At 47.0% G+C, this 15654-nt stretch overlaps 45 pseudogenes; all 45 read left to right on the top strand.

Moving 5' to 3' along the window:
* The first annotated feature begins 47 nt into the window (after positions 1-47).
* On the top strand, positions 48-166 carry LOC144184115 (5S ribosomal RNA; annotated as a pseudogene).
* A 56-nt stretch (positions 167-222) lies between these two features.
* On the top strand, positions 223-341 carry LOC144188690 (5S ribosomal RNA; annotated as a pseudogene).
* Positions 342-397: 56 nt separating this feature from the next.
* Positions 398-516, top strand: LOC144183223 (5S ribosomal RNA; annotated as a pseudogene).
* A 56-nt stretch (positions 517-572) lies between these two features.
* LOC144189596 (5S ribosomal RNA) lies at positions 573-691 on the top strand (annotated as a pseudogene).
* A 56-nt stretch (positions 692-747) lies between these two features.
* Positions 748-866, top strand: LOC144191555 (5S ribosomal RNA; annotated as a pseudogene).
* A 56-nt stretch (positions 867-922) lies between these two features.
* On the top strand, positions 923-1041 carry LOC144190316 (5S ribosomal RNA; annotated as a pseudogene).
* Positions 1042-1097: 56 nt separating this feature from the next.
* Positions 1098-1216, top strand: LOC144188689 (5S ribosomal RNA; annotated as a pseudogene).
* A 56-nt stretch (positions 1217-1272) lies between these two features.
* On the top strand, positions 1273-1391 carry LOC144190761 (5S ribosomal RNA; annotated as a pseudogene).
* A 56-nt stretch (positions 1392-1447) lies between these two features.
* LOC144189695 (5S ribosomal RNA) lies at positions 1448-1566 on the top strand (annotated as a pseudogene).
* A 56-nt stretch (positions 1567-1622) lies between these two features.
* LOC144181781 (5S ribosomal RNA) lies at positions 1623-1741 on the top strand (annotated as a pseudogene).
* Positions 1742-1797: 56 nt separating this feature from the next.
* LOC144185328 (5S ribosomal RNA) lies at positions 1798-1936 on the top strand (annotated as a pseudogene).
* Positions 1937-1992: 56 nt separating this feature from the next.
* Positions 1993-2111, top strand: LOC144191711 (5S ribosomal RNA; annotated as a pseudogene).
* Positions 2112-2167: 56 nt separating this feature from the next.
* Positions 2168-2296, top strand: LOC144182643 (5S ribosomal RNA; annotated as a pseudogene).
* Positions 2297-2352: 56 nt separating this feature from the next.
* On the top strand, positions 2353-2471 carry LOC144191338 (5S ribosomal RNA; annotated as a pseudogene).
* A 7585-nt stretch (positions 2472-10056) lies between these two features.
* Positions 10057-10175, top strand: LOC144187888 (5S ribosomal RNA; annotated as a pseudogene).
* Positions 10176-10231: 56 nt separating this feature from the next.
* LOC144191219 (5S ribosomal RNA) lies at positions 10232-10350 on the top strand (annotated as a pseudogene).
* A 56-nt stretch (positions 10351-10406) lies between these two features.
* On the top strand, positions 10407-10535 carry LOC144182891 (5S ribosomal RNA; annotated as a pseudogene).
* A 56-nt stretch (positions 10536-10591) lies between these two features.
* LOC144190413 (5S ribosomal RNA) lies at positions 10592-10710 on the top strand (annotated as a pseudogene).
* Positions 10711-10766: 56 nt separating this feature from the next.
* On the top strand, positions 10767-10885 carry LOC144184648 (5S ribosomal RNA; annotated as a pseudogene).
* Positions 10886-10941: 56 nt separating this feature from the next.
* LOC144187760 (5S ribosomal RNA) lies at positions 10942-11060 on the top strand (annotated as a pseudogene).
* Positions 11061-11116: 56 nt separating this feature from the next.
* Positions 11117-11235, top strand: LOC144188688 (5S ribosomal RNA; annotated as a pseudogene).
* Positions 11236-11291: 56 nt separating this feature from the next.
* LOC144190646 (5S ribosomal RNA) lies at positions 11292-11410 on the top strand (annotated as a pseudogene).
* A 56-nt stretch (positions 11411-11466) lies between these two features.
* On the top strand, positions 11467-11585 carry LOC144182540 (5S ribosomal RNA; annotated as a pseudogene).
* Positions 11586-11816: 231 nt separating this feature from the next.
* LOC144183057 (5S ribosomal RNA) lies at positions 11817-11945 on the top strand (annotated as a pseudogene).
* A 56-nt stretch (positions 11946-12001) lies between these two features.
* LOC144184251 (5S ribosomal RNA) lies at positions 12002-12130 on the top strand (annotated as a pseudogene).
* Positions 12131-12186: 56 nt separating this feature from the next.
* On the top strand, positions 12187-12305 carry LOC144187485 (5S ribosomal RNA; annotated as a pseudogene).
* Positions 12306-12361: 56 nt separating this feature from the next.
* LOC144185554 (5S ribosomal RNA) lies at positions 12362-12481 on the top strand (annotated as a pseudogene).
* Positions 12482-12537: 56 nt separating this feature from the next.
* On the top strand, positions 12538-12656 carry LOC144187292 (5S ribosomal RNA; annotated as a pseudogene).
* A 56-nt stretch (positions 12657-12712) lies between these two features.
* LOC144188687 (5S ribosomal RNA) lies at positions 12713-12831 on the top strand (annotated as a pseudogene).
* Positions 12832-12887: 56 nt separating this feature from the next.
* On the top strand, positions 12888-13006 carry LOC144189295 (5S ribosomal RNA; annotated as a pseudogene).
* Positions 13007-13062: 56 nt separating this feature from the next.
* LOC144188686 (5S ribosomal RNA) lies at positions 13063-13181 on the top strand (annotated as a pseudogene).
* A 56-nt stretch (positions 13182-13237) lies between these two features.
* On the top strand, positions 13238-13356 carry LOC144183034 (5S ribosomal RNA; annotated as a pseudogene).
* Positions 13357-13412: 56 nt separating this feature from the next.
* On the top strand, positions 13413-13531 carry LOC144187484 (5S ribosomal RNA; annotated as a pseudogene).
* Positions 13532-13587: 56 nt separating this feature from the next.
* LOC144183822 (5S ribosomal RNA) lies at positions 13588-13706 on the top strand (annotated as a pseudogene).
* Positions 13707-13762: 56 nt separating this feature from the next.
* Positions 13763-13881, top strand: LOC144191188 (5S ribosomal RNA; annotated as a pseudogene).
* Positions 13882-13937: 56 nt separating this feature from the next.
* LOC144186014 (5S ribosomal RNA) lies at positions 13938-14046 on the top strand (annotated as a pseudogene).
* Positions 14047-14102: 56 nt separating this feature from the next.
* LOC144182844 (5S ribosomal RNA) lies at positions 14103-14221 on the top strand (annotated as a pseudogene).
* A 56-nt stretch (positions 14222-14277) lies between these two features.
* Positions 14278-14396, top strand: LOC144185927 (5S ribosomal RNA; annotated as a pseudogene).
* Positions 14397-14452: 56 nt separating this feature from the next.
* LOC144185915 (5S ribosomal RNA) lies at positions 14453-14571 on the top strand (annotated as a pseudogene).
* A 56-nt stretch (positions 14572-14627) lies between these two features.
* Positions 14628-14756, top strand: LOC144183516 (5S ribosomal RNA; annotated as a pseudogene).
* Positions 14757-14812: 56 nt separating this feature from the next.
* Positions 14813-14931, top strand: LOC144188073 (5S ribosomal RNA; annotated as a pseudogene).
* Positions 14932-14987: 56 nt separating this feature from the next.
* LOC144188551 (5S ribosomal RNA) lies at positions 14988-15106 on the top strand (annotated as a pseudogene).
* A 56-nt stretch (positions 15107-15162) lies between these two features.
* LOC144191111 (5S ribosomal RNA) lies at positions 15163-15281 on the top strand (annotated as a pseudogene).
* A 56-nt stretch (positions 15282-15337) lies between these two features.
* LOC144191568 (5S ribosomal RNA) lies at positions 15338-15456 on the top strand (annotated as a pseudogene).
* A 56-nt stretch (positions 15457-15512) lies between these two features.
* Positions 15513-15631, top strand: LOC144185933 (5S ribosomal RNA; annotated as a pseudogene).
* The last annotated feature ends 23 nt before the right edge of the window (positions 15632-15654 follow it).

The raw sequence follows: 15654 nt of genomic DNA, 5'->3' as shown, positions 1-15654 counted from the left end.
GCATCTTTTTCGACATTTCATGGGTGTCCATCTGCTGGTAGAGTACCGCTCACGGCCATACCACCCTGAAAAGGCCTGATCTCGTCCAATCTCGGAAGCTAAGCATTGTTCGGCCTGGTTAGTACCTGATTGGGAGACCGCTTGAGAATACCAGGTGCTGTGAGCATCATACCCCGCATCTTTTTCGACATTTCATGGGTGTCCATCTGCTAATCCAGTACCGCTCACGGCCATACCACCCTGAAAAGGCCCGATCTCGTCCGATCTCGGCAGCCAAGCATGGTTCGGCCTGTTTAGTACCTGATTGGGAGACCGCTTGGGAATACCAGGTGCTGTGAGCATCATACCCCGCATCTTTTTCGACATTTCATGGGTGTCCATCTGCTAGTGCAGTACTGCTCACGGCCATACCACCCTGAAAAGGCCCGATCTCGTCCGATCTCGGAAGCCAAGCATGGTTCAGCCTGTTTAGTACCTGAATGGGAGACCGCTTGGGACTACCAGGTGCTGTGAGCATCATACCCCGCATCTTTTTCGACATTTCATGGGTGTCCATCTGCAGGCGCAGTACCGCTCATGGCCATACCACCCTGAAAAGGCCCGATCTCGCCCGATCTCGGCAGCCAAGCATGGTTCGGCCTGGTTAGTACCTGGTTGGGAGACCGCTTGGGAATACCAGGTGCTGTGAGCATCATTCCCCGCATCTTTTTCGACATTTCATGGGTGTCCATCTGCTAGTGCAGTACCGCTCACGGCCATACCACCCTGAAAAGGCCCGATCTCGTCCGATCTCGGAAGCCAAGCATGGTTCGACCTGGTTAGTACCTGATTGGGAGACCGCTTGGGAATACCAGGTGCTCTGAGCATCGTACCCCGCATCTTTTTCGACATTTCATGGGTGTCCATCTGCAGGAGTGGTACCGCTCACGGCCATACCACCCTGAAAAGGCCCGATCTCGCTCGATCTCGGCAGCCAAGCATGGTTCGGCCTGGTTAGTACCTGATTGGGAGACCGCTTGGGAATACCAGGTGCTGTGAGCATCATACCCCGCATCTTTTTCGACATTTCATGGGTGTCCATCTGCTAATGCAGTACCGCTCACGGCCATACCACCCTGAAAAGGCCCGATCTCGTCCGATCTCGGCAGCCAAGCATGGTTCGGCCTGTTTAGTACCTGATTGGGAGACCGCTTGGGAATACCAGGTGCTGTGAGCATCATACCCCGCATCTTTTTCGACATTTCATGGGTGTCCATCTGCTAGTGCAGTACTGCTCATGGCCATACCACCCTGAAAAGGCCCGATCTCGTCCGATCTCGGAAGCCAAGCATGGTTCAGCCTGTTTAGTACCTGAATGGGAGACCGCTTGGGAATACCAGGTGCTGTGAGCATCATACCCTGCATCTTTTTCGACATTTCATGGGTGTCCATCTGCTAGTGCAGTACCGCTCACGGCCATACCACCCTGAAAAGGCCCGATCTCGCCCGATCTCGGCAGCCAAGCATGGTTCGGCCTGGTTAGTACCTGATTGGGAGACCGCTTGGGAATACCAGGTGCTGTGAGCATCATACCCCGCATCTTTTTCGACATTTCATGGGTGTCCATCTGCTGGTAGAGTACCGCTTACGGCCATACCACCCTGAAAAGGCCTGATCTCGTCCGATCTCGGAAGCCAAGCATGGTTCGGCCTGGTTAGTACCTGATTGGGAGACCGCTCGCGAATACCAGGTGCTGTGAGCATCATATCCCGCATCTTTTTCGACATTTCATGGGTGTCCATCTGCAAGAGCAGTACCGCTCACGGCCATACCACCCTGATAAGGCCCGATCTCGCCCGATCTCGCCCGATCTCGTCCGATCTCGGCAGCCAAGCATGGTTCGGCCTGGTTAGTACCTGATTGGGAGACCGCTTGGGAATACCAGGTGCTGTGAGCATCATACCCCGCATCTTTTTCGACATTTCATGGGTGTCCATCTGCAAGAGCAGTACCGCTCACGGCCATACCACCCTGAAAAGGCCCGATCTCGCCCGATCTCGGAAGCCAAGCATGGTTCAGCCTGGTTAGTACCTGATTGGGAGACCGCTTGGGAATACCAGGTGCTGTGAGCATCATACCCCGCATCTTTTTCGACATTTCATGGGTGTCCATCTGCAAGAGCAGTACCGCTCACGGCCATACCACCCTGATAAGGCCCGATCTCGCCCGATCTCGTCCGATCTCGGCAGCCAAGCATGGTTCGGCCTGGTTAGTACCTGATTGGGAGACCGCTTGGGAATACCAGGTGCTGTGAGCATCATACCCCGCATCTTTTTCGACATTTCATGGGTGTCCATCTGCAAGAGCAGCACCGCTCACGGCCATACCACCCTGAAAAGGCCCGATCTCGTCCGATCTCGGAAGCCAAGCATGGTTCGGCCTGGTTAGAACCTGTTTGGGAGACCGCTTGGGAATACCAGGTGCTGTGAGCATCATACCCCGCATCTTCTTCGACATTTCATGGGTGTCTGTTGGGTTTGTTCTGTTTTACTATTATAATAGTTATATTAATTCATTTCTTTATTAAATCATTCTCTTTCTTTTCTCTGTATTAATTCATTACTATGTTAAATCATTCTCTTTCTGTTTTTCAAAAGTGTTGAGGTCACACCAAGTCATCTTTAACCTGGACAGCCTGTTCCAGGATGGTTATACAGATAATCCACCCAATCTGGGTCCTTGAGATTTGGTGGGCCCTTGGTGACGAGGACAGGGCTATTCGGACAATAACAAGAATATTGTTATCGTTATGTAACCGTACACTTCGGGTTTTTCTGTATGTAACGATTAACGATTATATGATTATGATTATATTATATGATTCTTAGGTCAAGGAGGTTGTATAATTACTCTAATCTACATGTTGTTAGGTCTAGTCCCTGTTTTTGTTATTAGTAAAATACTTTGATTGTTATTGTAGTCCCAGATGTTGTTTTTACTCATACGTGATGGAATGATCAACAACTCTGTAACTTGTGACCATAAGAATGGGACGAAAACGTCTATTCGGGAAGACGTTCGGAAGTTGTAAGGTGACACTTGCTGTAACGCTCCCCTCCGGAGGCTTTTATCTGTTGTATCCATTTCTATTTAATTAAATGTCAATAATTGAATAAGATGTCTTCCTGCAGTTATTGATAATTACGGACGAAGGTAATTATTAATGAACCTGACATTTTGGTCCTTCTGAGCCATGGAGGTCAATATACCGGAGCGAGAACCCAGGCGCTGCTGTTCGACATCTGGTAAGTGACCGTGCGCACGGCGTCTTCAAAACCCTTGGTGGGCCGGAGTTTTTCGACGGGGGCGCCTGGATTCTCGGCGGTTGAAGACTTTTCCTGCTGGAGGGAGACATCTGATGGATCTCGGGTAAGTCCACATTAATGTCTGCATGTTGTGAAGGTGTTTCCAAATGCGTTAAAGGGACATTGTATGTGAGGTCCATTGTTGGGCTGGTTTCGCGTCCTGGGTGACGGCGATAAAACCCTGTGTTTATACTAGTCAATGGCAGGTACGGTGGGGCACTTTGCTGGAAAGTGTCCTGTGTCTCAGGGGTAGGCACGAATATATTGTACTAGAGGTACAATATTGGGGCCGGGGAGTGTCCTGTGTCTAAAGGGTAGGCACGAATATACGTTGTATGGTGTTTGTGTGGTTTCTGCAGTAAAATTAGGAAAGGCCTAGGAGATACAGTCGATACAGTCGAATAGATAATAATAATATTAATAATAATAATAAATAATAGAGTTAACTGTGTGAGGCACACGAACTCACTACAAAAAATAAAAGTAAAATATGGGAAACACGTGTTGTAAGGCGGGTTTGGATGACGATCCAAAAAATACGTCTAACTTGTAAGGATTGGAAAAAATTGGAAAGACAAAGCGCTTTAAAAATATTACACAGCTATATTTATGGATAAATAAATATGGGTTTGCTGGCCAGCTTAAAATGCATAGAATGCAGGATAATATATGCACTAATGCATAGAGGTAATATACATATATAAATAATATGTGAGTGGATAAAAGTGTAACAGCTTGTTCCACAGACACTAATGGCAAAATAAGGCCGGGGAGAAGTTAAAAATACTATTTTGGGAAAATAGTGGGGGCTCCCTCGGATAACGGGGATATATTTAAGACCGTGGCTGCGGGAAAGTACTGTTTGGTAAGGAAAAAATAGCGGGGCCTCCTCGGCTGACGGGGAAAATATTTACCGAGATAGGTGACGGGCGCGGAGGAAGTTTAACAAAAATAAAGGGAGCTAGAAAATTAATGGGGACACTGGTATTTGATTTGGTTAATCCGGGTATGACGTTTTGTGATTACAATAAATTGGGTTTTTTTTGTGATGCTTGGGCTTGTATAACAACAATTAGAATGGTTATTTCCAAGTGCGGGTGGTGCTTTGTTAATATAACCTATATGTACTGTCAATTTACAGCAATGTGATGGCTTATTGCAGCTTGGTTTTTGATCCCGTCCGCTAACGGGAAGATGGTGTTTAAAAAGACAAAAGAATATATACAAAATGATCATTTAAATTTTAGCAGGGAATGTCACCTGTGTTTTTATTATGCTCTAGACTTGCCAAAAAATGTGTCAACTGCGGGGGAAGCGTTTCTGGTGCAGCGGCTGCTGATTAGATGGGAGTGAAACATGTGGGCCGCGGGGCAGACGATTTAACTGTGTTGGGCTTTCGGGAGCGTTCGGACCGTGTAAACAACTAAAATTTTGTGATCCCTTCCGTGAAGACATTATAATAATAATAATTGGCCTTGGGGGTGCTGAAGCAAACTTGAGGGCAGAAAATGGGTTTTTGCCATATTGTTGTGCTTGCAGCATACATATTCTGGATATATGGGGTCTTGGAAAAATATTGTGATGTAGTTGAATATCGGAAGAGGGGTTAATTTGACGTTTTAATGGTTGTCTTCTCTAAAAAGCGTTGTATTTGGGCACAGGGAAAAAGCTGGTTTGTAAACATAAGATAACAATGCTGTTTTCGCAGCAAGAGTGGAGGTCATAGTTAACGGCTAATTGCGTTTTCTGTTTGGACTTTTCAGAATAAGAACAATACATGGTCTGCAAGAAATGCAAGGCTATGCGGATGCTTTCGCATTGATATTTTGGGTTTTAAAATGAAATGTATTAAGAGGATAGAAAATCTGTTTAGTAAAAGGTTGATTTGGTAAAAAGCTTTGGATTTGGGAAATAGACCAAAATAGTCATTTTTGAGCAATTGTGGATTTCAAAGGGCTCTTAGTTAAAGGAAACTAGCTTTTGGAGGATAAAATAATATTAATACTATTTCAGAATTTTTTGATTATTCAAAATACTTTAATCCAGGAGGTTGGCTGTTTAAAAGAAAAAAAGGCCAGGATGACAAAATTTACAAAATTATGGTATATTGGTGACGATAAGGTTTTTAAAACATTAAAGTTTGTAATTAGGAATTGTCTAACAAAAGGTTGATTTCTCTAATTTAATTGTTGTAGATTTTTGTTTTGGTAACAGGCTATGGGAAATGACTCTTGTCTTAAGTAAACATCATATGAGGTGATTTACAAAGTATAGTAGGTATTGAATTATTTGGCTGTTAACGACATCAGATGGGAAATTTACAATGCAATAGTGGCATGATAAAATTCATGGCATTCATCCAAATAATTAGGTGAATTGTAAATAAAATAATTGGTTTAGGATGAGCATATTTTCCCTAAGAATGGAGTAACATGGAATGTTTTTCAAAGTGCACTTGAAAGAACATTGTCTGTTGTCCTGGCGGGAGGAAATATGCTTTGTCACAGGTCATATTGGTGACTTTAAGGATATTACGGATTGGATAAGCATTGGTCAATTGATACAACCAAATAACGTTGCTTTTTACTGCTTTAAGGGCATGCAAATTGGTGAGAACTTTAGCAACGATGGGGTTAATACGCCTGAATGTTACAGTGATAACGAGTGGCAATAACAAGCTTAGATAAGGGAGGGAAAGGAGAAATTCTCCAAATTCCAGAATCTGGCTTAGAAACAGGTTATGTTAGTCGTTTTGGGTTTTTGACAGGATGTGGTAGTACATTAATTCTGGGAAATTTTGGGAAATTGGGGACCCCATATCTAAAACAAGTAGGCGTCATGTTGTATAAATTAGGCGTGGATGAATTTGTTTTACAAATGGGGGAGATTATCTTATCACCTGAAACAAGTAGAAACAAAATTGGATGGCCGCATTAAAAGGTGATTGGCATGCTATTAGAGGAAATTGGGATTTTCCAAAAACCTGATAGGGGGCCATTAGGTCATGGCGGCTGTGAAAATAAAAACCTTAGATGTGAAACTATTGCCACCTCAATTCGGGGAACAAACAGCTAAACTGATAGCATTAAAGAGGATATAACTTTGTGTGAAACTTGAAGGAAATTTTTTACAAACGGTTAAAATGCTAGAGTGGGGGTGTGTATATTAAAGGATCTACTAATGAATGCGGGGTGGATCCAGACTTTCCGGAATGTGGGGTATTCATGGCGTCCTCGAGAATTTGTGGATTTTCTCCGGGTACTCCAGTTTACTCCCACAAAATGAAATTATGGATGCTAGACTGGTTGAACACACTAAATTCTTTTTTTTATGAGTGTGAGCGTGAATGATAGTTTGTCTTTTTGTGTTTTTTGATTGGCAGACCACCGAGACATAATCTATCAATAAAAGATCAATAAAGAAAATAATTTGGGCTTGAGTCAAGGGAAGACCTATGTCTCGACAAGGGGGAGGTGGCCTTGCTACAACGGCACTACAAGGCTTAGGGTTTAAATCTATATGCATACCCACATATCCATTTCAAAAAAATACATATAGATTTTATTTTATTTTATTAGATCATATGGATATCATTCCACGATATGGAATTCCAGAAACTATTTATAGTGATAATGGCTCCCATTTTGTTAATATAATAGTTGTCTACCATCCACAATTGGCGGACCTTATATGAAGTCCTGTTTGGTAGACCTTACAAATTGTTATTATTCACCACACAATGACAATTGGATGATGAGGCGAATCTATCAGAGAAAAAAAAACGCACACACCAAATTTAGACTATCAGAGGGAGATTTTGCTTCTTAACAGGAAACGGACGAAGCGACGGTGATTCTTGAAGACTGGATGCTGATAAGCAGCATAAAAGAAGAAACATCGGAGCAACGCAAAGTGGGAGGGTCCTTGTTACTGAAAGGGGACACGGATGCACCTTTCCCACAGTAAGAAGGTTGTCTAAATTGAAACGTTTCAAGAGGAAAACTCCCTAAACAAAGACAAAAAGTCATGTTGAAAACAATTATTGCTTTTGGGGCAATGAGATTAATGATGATTGTGATTCTATTCCTTTCCACAGTAGGGTTGTTTTCTCCAGTTGGAGAAAAAGGCGGAGGCGTTTCAATTGAGGATACACCTTCTTACGGGAGGGTAAACCGAGAAACATACACATTTACATTTAATTAACATTACCTACTAAATCAAATTTCCAAAATGAAAATATATATTTGGACTCGGCGACGTCCCGGTTGCCATACAAAGGGGCAATCTATGGTGGGAAATATGTGTGGTACATTAACAGCAAAAAATTGAAGATTGGGAAAAGCCTTGTTGCAGAAATTGGTCAAGATTGGAAAGCTTGGACTGACATATTAACCTGTGAAAATGTATTTCTGAAACAGGGATTTCCCAAACGGGGGATAATTGGGCGCTGTTAATGGAGTGTAAAGAGGACAAGCACTAGGTGGAGCTACTTTGGTAAAAGGGTGGTCTCAATTGAAACATTGAGGGGACGGGTAAAATAAACTTTCTGACTTAATAAAATACGGGAAACACCAATATTAATTGAAAAGATTATTGCTCAGCAAGCAATACCATAAAACTATAGGGAACTCTTTTATATTGGGTTTGACGTCTCCATATAGTTTCAATTGAGACTAAACCATCTTACAAAAGATTAGGATAACCTACCAGACAAGGGAAAAAACGATGGGGTCTAACAACTCCCTCAATCACCATTCTTTTGGGGAAAAGTGTTTTTACAAATGAAAAAACGTGTCCTACTTGGCAAGAAAAAAAAAAAATATTGAAGCAGTGTTTATCCTGTTACGCAGTAAATAGGAAGTCAATTTTTCCACTGTTTAATCATTTTACCTGCTTAAACCTTACAGGGCATGGTCTGAAGCTGGGGGCGATAAATGACGTGGTGTACCGGCGTTCTAAAACAAACTACACCCCTGATACCACGTTCTGGCCTATGGTGGCGGGGTGGTAGATAAATTATACGACTCCTGCCGAAACGCGGCAGGACTAGGTACTTTGGTCTCACTGCTCTTACCGATGTCTGTTTTTCCATCCACAGTGGAGGAGATACAATTGGCGGCTCATAATTCGGCTGAAGGGTCGACCCTCCCGACATCGTCGAGAGGCATGGAGGGAAGGAGATCCAACATACATTGATGCGATTGGCATCCCCTGGGGCGTACCAGATGAGTATAAGCTGGCTAATCAGATCGCAGCAGGTTGGGAGTCTATCTTCCTTCTAATCACCCCAAACAAAAATGTGGATAGAATAAATTACTTACATTACAATGTTCAAAACTTGGAAATTATACTGAACAGGGATTTGTGGCCATGAAGGAACAACTGGCAGCTACCAGTCTGATGGCGTTCCAGAATCGCATAGCGGTGGATATGATCCTTGAAACAGGGGGCGTGTGTGCAATGTTTGGAAAACAATGTTGCACCTTCATACCGAACAACGCGTCACCCAGTGGATCTCTCACCAGGGCCATTACTGGCCTGCAAACACTGAACCGCAATATGCAAGAGCACTCTGGAGTAGATACGTCCGCATTGTCAGATTGGTGGGATAAGACCTTTGGAAAATCTAAAGATTTGGCTACATCCTTCGTGGTTACTATAGGCACAATTACCGCTATCCTAACATTGTGTGGGTGATGTAGTATCCCCTGTTTGCGCTCCTTGCTAAGCCGACTTATAACTACTGCAATTGCCCCTACAAATTCTAAAGTACATGAGTTGTATCTTATGGGACGGTTTGGGGAAAGCAGTGAGGTCCAGGAGTACGGTAAATCCGAGGACCAATTGGACGAATATAATTATGTTTTTTCTCTTTCAGACCAGCCATGGGAGTAAGGAGTAGGCGGGAAAAATCACAGTCACCCGACATTACCATTTAGTGATTACTAAGAAATGACTAATAACATACATATTATAAAAACGGGGGAATGTTGGGTTTGTTCTGTTTTACTATTATAATAGTTATATTAATTCATTTCTTTATTAAATCATTCTCTTTCTTTTCTCTGTATTAATTCATTACTTTGTTAAATCATTCTCTTTCTGTTTTTCAAAAGTGTTGAGGTCACACCAAGTCATCTTTAACCTGGACAGCCTGTTCCAGGATGGTTATACAAACAATCCACCCAATCTGGGTCCTTGAGATTTGGTGGGCCCTTGGTGACGAGGACAGGGCTATTCGGACAATAACAAGAATATTGTTATCGTTATGTAACCGTAACACTTCGGGTTTTTCTGTATGTAACGATTATATGATTATGATTATATTATATGATTCTTAGGTCAAGGAGGTTGTATAATTACTCTAATCTACATGTTGTTAGGTCTAGTCCCTGTTTTTGTTCTTAGTAAAATACTTTGATTGTTATTGTAGTCCCAGATGTTGTTTTTACTCATACGTGATGGAATGATCAACAACTCTGTAACTTGTGACCATAAGAATGGGACGAAAACGTCTATTCGGGAAGACGTTCGGAAGTTGTAAGGTGACACTTGCTGTAACGCTCCCCTCCGGAGGCTTTTATCTGTTGTATCCATTTCTATTTAATTAAATGTCAATAATTGAATAAGATGTCTTCCTGCAGTTATTGATAATTACGGACGAAGGTAATTATTAATGAACCTGACAGTGTCCATCTGCTAGTGCAGTACCGCTCACGGCCATACCACCCTGAAAAGGCCCGATCTCGTGCGATCTCGGAAGCCAAGCATGGTTCGGCCTGGTTAGTACCTGATTGGGAGACCGCTTGGGAATACCAGGTGCTGTGAGCATCATACCCCGCATCTTTTTCGACATTTCATGGGTGTCCATCTGCTGGTGCAGTACCGCTCACGGCCATACCACCCTGAAAAGGCCCGATCTCGCCCGATCTCGGAAGCCAAGCATGGTTCGGCCTGTTTAGTACCTGATTGGGAGACCGCTTGGGAATGCCAGGTGCTGTGAGCATCATACCCCGCATCTTTTTCGACATTTCATGGGTGTCCATCTGCTAGTGCAGTACCGCTCACGGCCATACCACCCTGAAAAGGCCCGATCTCGTCCGATCTCGTCCGATCTCGGCAGCCAAGCATGGTTCGGCCTGGTTAGTACCTGATTGGGAGACCGCTTGGGAATACCAGGTGCTGTGAGCATCATACCCCGCATCTTTTTCGACATTTCATGGGTGTCCATCTGCAAGAGCAGTACCGCTCACGGCCATACCACCCTGAAAAGGCCCGATCTCGTCCGATCTCGGCAGCCAAGCATTGTTCGGCCTGGTTAGTACCTGATTGGGAGACCGCTTGGGAATACCAGGTGCTGTGAGCGTCATACCCCGCATCTTTTTCGACATTTCATGGGTGTCCATCTGCAAGAGCAGTACCGTTCACGGCCATACCACCCTGAAAAGGCCCGATCTCGTCCGATCTCGGAAGCCAAGCATGGTTCGGCCTGGTTAGTACCTGATTGGGAGACCGCTTGGGAATACCAGGTGCTGTGAGCATCATACCCCGAATCTTTTTCGACATTTCATGGGTGTCCATCTGCTAGTGCAGTACCGCTCACGGCCATACCACCCTGAAAAGGCCTGATCTCGTCCGATCTCGGAAGCCAAGCATGGTTCGGCCTGGTTAGTACCTGATTGGGAGACCGCTTGGGAATACCAGGTGCTGTGAGCATCATACCCCGCATCTTTTTCGACATTTCATGGGTGACCATCTGCTAGTGCAGTACCGCTCACGGCCATACCACCCTGAAAAGGCCCGATCTCGTCCGATCTCGGCAGCCAAGCATGGTTCGGCCTGTTTAGTACCTGATTGGGAGACCGCTTGGGAATACCAGGTGCTGTGAGCATCATACCCCGCATCTTTTTCGACATTTCATGGGTGTCTATCTGAAAGCGCAGTACCGCCCACGGCCATACCACCCTGAAAAGGCCCGATCTCGTCCGATCTCGGAAGCCAAGCATGGTTCGGCCTGTTTAGTACCTGTTTGGGAGACCGCTTGGGAATACCAGGTGCTGTGAGCATCATACCCCGCATCTTTTTCGACATTTCATGGGTGTCCATCTGCAAGAGCAGTACCGCCCAAGGCCATACCACCCTGAAAAGGCCCGATCTCGTCCGAACTCGGAAGTCAAGCATGGTTCGGCCTGGTTAGTATCTGTTTGGGAGACCGCTTGGGAATACCAGGTGCTGTGAGCATCATACCCCGCATCTTTTTCGACATTTCATGGGTGTCCATCTGCAAGAGCAGTACCGCTCACGGCCTTACCACCCTGAAAAGGCCCGATCTTGTCCGATTTTGGCAGCCAAACATGGTCCGGCCTGGTTCGTACCTGATTGGGAGACCGCTTGGGAATACCAGGTGCTGCGAGCATCATACCCCGCATCTTTTTCGACATTTCATGGGTGTCCATCTGCAAGAGCAGTACCGCTCACGGCCATACCACCCTGATAAGGCCCGATCTCGTCCGATCTCGTCCGATCTCGGCAGCCAAGCATGGTTTGGCCTGGTTAGTACCTGATTGGGAGACCACTTGGGAATACCAGGTGCTGTGAGCATCATACCCCGCATCTTTTTCCACATTTCATGGGTGTCCATCTGCTAGTGCAGTACCGCTCACGGCCATACCACCCTGATAAGGCCCGATCTCGTCCGATTTCGTCCGATCTCGGCAGCCAAGCATGGTTCGGCCTGGTTAGTACCTGATTGGGAGACCGCTTGGGAATACCAGGTGCTGTGAGCATCATACCCCGCATCTTTTTCGACATTTCATGGGTGTCCATCTGCTAGAGCAGTACCGCTCACGGCCATACCACCCTGAAAAGGCCCGATCTCGTCCGATCTCGGAAGCCAAGCATGGTTCGGCCTGTTTAGTACCTGATTGGGAGACCGCTTGGGAATACCAGGTGCTGTGAGCATCGTACCCCGCATCTTTTTCGACATTTCATGGGTGTCCATCTGCTAGTGCAGTACCGCTCACGGCCATACCAGCCTGAAAAGGCCCGATCTCGTCCGATCTCGGAAGCTAAGCATTGGTTCGGCCTGTTTAGTACCTGATTGGGAGACCGCTTGGGAATACCAGTTGCTGTGAGCATCATACCCCGCATCTTTTTCGACATTTCATGGGTGTCCATCTGCAAGAGCAGTACCGCTCACGGCCATACCACCCTGAAAAGGCCCGATCTCGTCCGATCTCGGTAGCCAAGCATGGTTCGGCCTGGTTAGTACCTGATTGGGAGACCGCTTGGGAATACCAGGTGCTGTGAGCATCATACCCCGCATCTTTACCGACATTTCATGGGTGTCCATCTGCTAGTGCAGTACCGCTCACGGCCATACCACCCTGAAAAGGCCCGATCTCGTCCGATCTCGGCAGCCAAGCATGGTTCGGCCTGTTTAGTACCTGATTGGGAGACCGCTTGGGAATACCAGGTGCTGTGAGCATCATACCCCGCATCTTTTTCGACATTTCATGGGTGTCCATCTGCAAGAGCAGTACCGCTCACGGCCATACCACCCTGAAAAGGCCCGATCTCGTCCGATCTCGGAAGCCAAGCATGGTTCGGCCTGGTTAGTACCTGATTGGGAGACCGCTTGGGAATACCAGGTGCTGTGAGCATCATACCCCGCATCTTTATCGACATTTCATGGGTGTCCATCTGCTAGTGCAGTACCGCTCACGGCCATACCACCCTGAAAAGGCCCGATCTCGTCCGATCTCGGCAGCCAAGCATGGTTCGGCCTGTTTAGTACCTGATTGGGAGACCGCTTGGGAATACCAGGTGCTGTGAGCATCATACCCCGCATCTTTTTCGACATTTCATGGGTGTCCATCTGCAAGTGCAGTACCGCTCACGGCCATACCACCCTGAAAAGGCCCGATCTCGCCCGATCTCGGCAGCCAAGCATGGTTCGGCCTGTTTAGTACCTGATTGGGAGACCGCTTCGGAATACCAGGTGCTGTGAGCATCATACCCCGCATCTTTTTCGACATTTCATGGGTGTCCATCTGCTAGTGCAGTACCGCTCACGGCCATACCACCCTGAAAAGGCCCGATCTCGTCCGATCTCGGAAGCCAAGCATGGTTCGGCCTGTTTAGTACCTGATTGGGAGACCGCTTGGGAATACCAGGTGCTGTGAGCATCATACCCCGCATCTTTTTCGACATTTCATGGGTGTCCATCTGCAAGTGCAGTACCGCACATGGCCATACCACCCTGAAAAGGCCCAATCTCGTCCGATCTTGGAAGCCAAGCATGGTTCGGCCTGTTTGGTACCTGATTGGGAGACCGCTTGGGAATACCAGGTGCTGTGAGCATCATACCCCGCATCTTTCTCGACATTTCATGGGTGTCCATCTGCAAGAGCAGTACCGCTCACGGCCATACCACCCTGAAAAGGCGCGATCTCGTCCGATCTCGGCAGCCAAGCATGGTTCGGCCTGTTTAGTACCTGATTGGGAGACCGCTTGGGAATACCAGGTGCTGTGAGCATCATACCCCGCATCTTTTTCGACATTTCATGGGTGTCCATCTGCAATAGCAGTACCGCTCACGGCCATACCACCCTGAAAAGGCCCGATCTCGGAAGCCAAGCATGGTTCGGCCTGGTTAGTACCTGATTGGGAGACCGCTTGGGAATACCAGGTGCTGTGAGCATCATACCCCGCATCTTTTTCGACATTTCATGGGTGTCCATCTGCTAGTGCAGTACCGCTCACGGCCATACCACCCTGAAAAGGTCCGATCTCGTCCGATCTCGGAAGCCAAGCATGGTTCGGCCTGTTTAGTACCTGATTGGGAGACCGCTTGGGAATACCAGGTCCTGTGAGCATCATACCCCGCATCTTTTTCGACATTTCATGGGTGTCCATCTGCTAGTGCAGTACCGCTCACGGCCATACCACCCTGAAAAGGCCCGATCTCGTCCGATCTCGGCAGCCAAGCATGGTTCGGCCTGGTTAGTACCTGATTGGGAGACCGCTTGGGAATACCAGGTGCTGTGAGCATCATACCCCGCATCTTTTTCGACATTTCATGGGTGTCCATCTGCTAGTGCAGTACCGCTCACGGCCATACCACCCTGAAAAGGCCCGATCTCGTCCGATCTCGGCAGCCAAGCATGGTTCGGCCTGGTTAGTACCTGATTGGGAGACCGCTTGGGAATACCAGGTGCTGTGAGCATCATACCCCGCATCTTTTTCGACATTTCATTGGTGTCCATCTGCAAGAGCAGTACCGCTCACGGTCATACCACCCTGATAAGGCCCGATCTCGCCCGATCTCGTCCGATCTCGGCAGCCAAGCATGGTTCGGCCTGGTTAGTACCTGATTGGGAGACCGCTTGGGAATACCAGGTGCTGTGAGCATCATACCCCGCATCTTTTTCGACATTTCATGGGTGTCCATCTGCAAGAAGAGTACCGCTCACGGCCATACCACCCTGATAAGGCCCGATCTCGTCCGATCTCGGCAGCCAAGCATGGTTCGGCCTGGTTAGTACCTGATTGGGAGACCGCTTGGGAATACCAGGTGCTGTGAGCATCATACCCCGCATCTTTTTCGACATTTCATGGGTGTCCATCTGCTAGTGCAGTACCGCTCACGGCCATACCACCCTGAAAAGGACCGATCTCGTCCGATCTCGGAAGCCAAGCAAGGTTCGGCCTGGTTAGTACCTGATTGGGAGACCGCTTGGGAATACCAGGTGCTGTGAGCATCATACCCCGCATCTTTTTCGACATTTCATGGGTGTCCATCTGCAAGAGAAGTACCGCTCACGGCCATACCACCCTGAAAAGGCCTGATCTCGTCCGATCTCGGGAGCCAAGCATGGTTTGGCCTGGTTAGTACCTGATTGGGAGACTGCTTGGGAATACCAGGTGCTGTGAGCATCATACCCCGCATCTTTTTCGACATTTCATGGGTGTCCATCTGCAAGAGCAGTACCGCTCACGGCCATACCACCCTGAAAAGGCCCGATCTCGTCCGATCTAGGAAGCCAAGCATGGTTCGGCCTGGTTAGTACCTGATTGGGAGACCGCTTGGGAATACCAGGTGCTGTGAGTATCATACCCCGCATCTTTTTCGACATTTCATGGGTGTCCATCTGCTAGTGCAGTACCGCTCACGGCCATACCACCCTGAAAAGGCCCGATCTCGCCCGATCTCGGAAGCCAAGCATTGTTCGGCCTGTTTAGTACCTGATTGGGAGACCGCTTGGGAATACCAGGGGCTGTGTGCATCATACCCCGCATCTTTTTCGAC

This window comes from Stigmatopora nigra, unplaced genomic scaffold (genome assembly GCF_051989575.1).
Source record: "Stigmatopora nigra isolate UIUO_SnigA unplaced genomic scaffold, RoL_Snig_1.1 HiC_scaffold_24, whole genome shotgun sequence".
In the NCBI taxonomy this organism is placed as follows: Eukaryota; Metazoa; Chordata; class Actinopteri; order Syngnathiformes; family Syngnathidae; genus Stigmatopora; species Stigmatopora nigra.
This window is presented reverse-complemented; position numbering and strand designations above follow the sequence as displayed.